Source organism: Mus pahari, chromosome 6 (assembly GCF_900095145.1).
Source record: "Mus pahari chromosome 6, PAHARI_EIJ_v1.1, whole genome shotgun sequence".
In the NCBI taxonomy this organism is placed as follows: domain Eukaryota; kingdom Metazoa; phylum Chordata; class Mammalia; order Rodentia; family Muridae; genus Mus; species Mus pahari.
Window position 1 is genome coordinate 89,775,529 of NC_034595.1, and position 4,835 is coordinate 89,780,363.

At 46.3% G+C, this 4,835-nt stretch overlaps 1 protein-coding gene and 1 pseudogene across 1 annotated transcript in view; both read right to left on the bottom strand.

The window, feature by feature from the left end:
* The window catches only part of Pla2g5 (phospholipase A2 group V), a 61,095-nt gene that overhangs the window by 23,593 nt on the left and 32,667 nt on the right, over positions 1–4,835 (bottom strand). The window lies entirely within an intron of this gene.
* Positions 1,766–1,917, bottom strand: LOC115064346 (annotated as a pseudogene).

Consider the following 4,835-nt stretch of genomic DNA (forward strand, 5'->3'; position numbering starts at 1 on the left):
CTCTCTCTCTCTCTCTCTCTGTGTGTGTGTGTGTGTATGTGTGTGTGTGTGTATGTGTGTTTCACATTATTACTTATCTCTTGTGTGTATGTTCTGGGAACAGCAGCCTAGCTTAGCCAGCTTCGGCTGGCAGAGCAAGGCCTTTTATCTTCTGTCACCCTAAACGCATACATCACCATAACGAGTGGTTCCACGTGGCTGCCTGCAGCCTGAGGTATTCCCTCCCCGCCTTCACTTCCACTCAAGTAAAACCATATTCCTGGACACACACATGATGAAAAAAGAGTTTCAGGATAACGTAGAGCTAGAGTTCATTCAAAGGCATTTTAGACATAGATTTTATGGCCAGAGAGGTGCCCAGGGGACAGTGAGACATACCCAAGTCTAGGTGTGGACTTCTCAAGGGACAGGCAAGGCACTTGTTTTCTCGGTAGAGGCAGAACATACAAACCCGTGGCTTTCTGTTTCTACTGCTCAAATAATGTCATTCGCGGCAAGTTGAAAAGTTAAAGAGTTTGCTTTTCCAGAAAAAGCTGTAAAGTGGATTTATGAGGGGTGTTGTCAGGAACAAGAAGTGCCAGAAGTCGGGGCTTGAAGCCACCTGAGACCCGCGTGGGTGTGGCTTACTAAGTTTGCTTATTTTCTTTCATTCCCACCCGCACCCCGTGTGTTAAGGAAAACGCCAGCAATTCTGGCACTGTCGGCGGTGTGTGGAGTTTTCTGTGCCAGCAGCAATGCCAAACCAACCAGATCTCGGGAGGAAGGCTTTCCTTTCCCTCTCCCCGCTCCCCAGTCTTCTCTCTTTTCTGCCTCATTATGAGTGGCAAACTGTTGCTTTGTCTTAGAAATAGTTCAGCTTCCCGTGGTCAGGGCATTGGCTAAGGGTTTTCTGGAAGTAGTCTTTAAGATTTTAAGGGACATTCTTTTCTTATATCTAATTTATGAAAATCTTTTAATCATGAAAGTAGATTGTATCTTATGAAGTGCCTGCTCTACTTCTACTGAGATGCTCAAGTGGCTTTGGCTTCGCTGGTGGTACACAATAAATCTGCAAATACCAAAGCACCCTGGTTTCCTGGGGAATGAATCCCACGTGACCCTTCTATGACCCTTTCTTCTTTTCTTTTTTTCTTTTGGTTTTTTTCGAGACAGGGTTTCTCTGTGTAGCCCTGGCTGTCCTGGAACTCACTTTGTAGACCAGGCCGGCCTCGAACTCAGAAATCCGCCTGCCTCTGCCTCCTGAGAGGCTGGGATTAAAGGCGTGCGCCACCACGCCCAGCTCTATGACCCTTTTAAGTTACGGTTGCGGCTGGTTGGGGTTGAGGATGTTCATCAGAGAACACATTTAGGTCTTCCGCGCCTTCAACCAGCACGTGATTCCCACATGAGCAGACATCTTGTCCTGGTCTATGACATTCAAGACGCTTAGACATCAGTAGATGGAACACAACCAGATGGCCAGAGCTTTGAGAAAAAAAAAAATTCCTAAAGAAATGAAAAAATCCTGTCTGGGGACATCAGGGCTCTTAGAATTGATGCAATCTTAAAATCTGGATCCAGTGGGGCCACCAGGATGAACGGAGGGGACGCAGCTTCTGCGAAGTAAGCATCCCAGAGGCTGAGAGGCTGGACCAGAGGGGATGAAAGCTCTGAGGGGGACGACATCTTCCTGAATCTTGACATAGGCTTCACACCAGCTGCTCAGGGGAGGACCCTGGGCCGAACAAGAGGCGAGGCACGCAGGGGCTCAGAGGCAGCTGTGGAGGCTTAATTACGTGACTGTGGTTCCCCCCTCTATCACCAGTTTCCCACATTGGGGGAAAATACAGAGATCAACCAAACCAGAGAACAATGGATAAGCCTCGCCCCGGGAAAAACCGCCTTTACAACCATGGTGTCTCCCTCCCCTGTAAGTATCCAGAGGCTGTCTAATGACATCAAAGCTCCCCAAAAATGAGTAGTCTAGTGAGATAGGGAGAGCAAACACCAGGGTGATGTGATAGGAAAACCTTTCATCCAGAGATCTGGTCGGTTTGTCTTTCCAGCTGGCAGTGCCAGGAAACTCCACATACCACTGATAACACCAAAACTGCCCACTTGGATGACGGGCGTTTTCCTAAGGAGATCTCAACTGAAAACATTAAAGGCAAATTAAGCCCTGCCTACTTAGGGCCAAAATGACTCCTAACCTTGATTTCTCTTTTTTATCACTTCTTATTCCCAGCAACACCTCCCATAAATTCACCTTTTGTGAGCTTACAACTCTGTTAATAAAAGGAAATTCTTTAGCCTCTCAACTTGCCGTGAATAAATTAGAAAGCCACGGGGCCGAGAAGTGACTGTCCCTTGAGAAGCCCATACCCCACTGGGGGGTATCTCAGTCTTCCTGGGCACCTCTCTGTTCAGCTCTGTGCTTGAGGTCTATGTGTTAAAAGGCCTTTAAAAGGCCTTGAGCTCAGTTCCGTGCTGGCTTGCCTGAGATGTTTTCTATGGCAAAGCCAAGAAGCCAAGCTTCCCTGAGTGCAAGGCTCTAAGTGGAGAAGGGAACTCCCAGGCTACTCGTCCTGGAGTGCTGAGTCCACCCTCCCCCTGTTACCCTTAAGTAGCAGAAAGTGATTGGTTCAAGGCTCTGAGGCAGAGACAAGAGGGGCTCCCCTGGGGTGCCTGGGTCCTCAGGAGAGCTGAGAATCTGTCCAGGGTGTTCCTGTCTTCTGTCATCTTGGACTCCTTGGGTAGCAGAAATGTCACCCTGTGAGCACCTCTCTGAACCCACATTTCCCTTCTGTGTAAAGACATCAAGTAATATAGGGTCAGGGTCCTAATGACCTCATCGTAACTGTTAGCGTCTACAATTGCCCTATTTCCAAATAAGGTCATATTCTAAGGCTACAAGCCTTGAGTAGGAAGTGAAGTCATGAAAGGGGGACAGCATTCAACCAATAACTTAGCAAAAAATAATCTGCTCTTTCCCAACCCTCCACCTCGGTTTTTTGAGACAGGGTTTCTCTGTGTAGCCTTGGCTGTCCTGGAACTCACTCTGTAGACCAGGCTGGCTTCAAATTCATAGAGATCCACCTGCCTCTGCCTCCTGAGTGCTGGGATTAAAGGAGTGTGCCGTCATTGCCCAGCTGAAAAATCTTAATTTTAATAAATGAACTGTTTGAATTTTTCAGGACATCTGCTTGAATGTCTCGGTATAAAATACATGATGCTGCAATGATTACTTATGAATAACTTAATATAAAAAAATCTCACTTACCAATAGCTTAATATAAAAATATTTCACTTCTTACTTATACTAGGTTCCCTGAGGGTAGCAGAATGTTCCAGAATGGCTATCCTTCATGCCATGACTTCGTGTCCCTCCCAGGAGATGGAATCCACCTTTATGATCTTCCAAGAGGACCTTAGAAAGGGCGTGGGCTGTTATCTGTTTGTGTTTGTCCCTGCCTGGATGTGACCATTTGAACTGACCCTTTGAATCGATGTTCATGTCTGAAGCACGACTATGATGCTCATCTGCCGAAGGCTGGAAAAATGAGGAACTAATGGGGTGTTTGGGCACCCCACATCCTCTACTATGGAAATGTCTACAAGACTGGTGTTGGATGGTTTACTTAAGGCTGTGGAAGTCAAATTCTTAGCATGGGTTGAAGGGCGGGGCAGGGGGCGGCAGGAGGAGATGTTTACTTTAGGAGCTAAGGCTGGAGTCACTATATCCCTGAAGACAAGAGAATAAGAGCATCCCGGAGCCAGGACACATCACCAGACACGCAAGGAGTAGGGACAGTCGGGGCAAATCTACAGTCATACTCTTCCCCCTCTAATAAGCTCTGTCAGGAGCCATCTAGGAAAGGCTGAGGCTAGCAGGTGATCTTCTCGGAAATAGCCCAGCATTTTGCATATCTTATGATGATGGGTGAGCTCTTAGAGGCCACTATCACAGAGCCCGATATTCCTAGGCATCGGCCCATACTATTGGGCAGATGTACTACAGATCGACATAAAGAGGAACTTTCATGAATTAAAGCTGTTTAGATGAGTTAATGATTTTACAGAATTCCTGGTTTGATTCAAATAACTTTAGAAAGAGATTTAAGGAGATGGTTTGAGTTGTTTTGCCAGAAAGATGTAATAAAGGTAGGATCAAGAACAGAATGTAGCGGGGCGTGGTGGCGCACGCCTTTTAATCCCAGCACTCAAGAGGCAGAGGCAGGCAGATTTCTGAGTTGGAGGCCAGCCTGGTCTACAGAGTGAGTTCCAGGACAGCCAGGGCTATACAGAGAAACCCTGTCTCGAAAAAACAAAAACAAAAACAAAACAAAACAAAAGTACAGAATGTGCCACTCCTCCGAAGAGTAAGTAAAGGCTGCATAATAAGAAATACAATGAGCTTTCACAATTACATTAAAAAGAGAAGTAGGTTTGGGACACATTTGTGAGCAAGGAAAAATGTTCTTTCTAGGTTGGATCAAAGGATGAAGCCACAGGTGTACACTATGATGAAGCCAGGCTATGTAAACACGGTTCCTTTGAACGTACATGAGCTTCTAGAATGAAACGCTGCTTTGAACTTGGTGGTGATAGTCTTCTGTGCCTCGGCTTTTGTGTAACAGTTTGTCTATGAGGCAATTCCTTCTTACCCAGAGAGCTTTGTCTCTAACAGCTGTAAAGGACCAAAAGCAATTTTAAAAAGGTATGTGGCTATTTCTGCTTCGTCCAAGGTGTGTGTGGTCTGTGCCAGTGTCTGCTTTCCTTCCTTCCTTCCTTCCTTCCTTCCTTCCTTCCTTCCTTCCTTCCTTCCTTCCTTCACCTATTTTATCAATCATCTATCT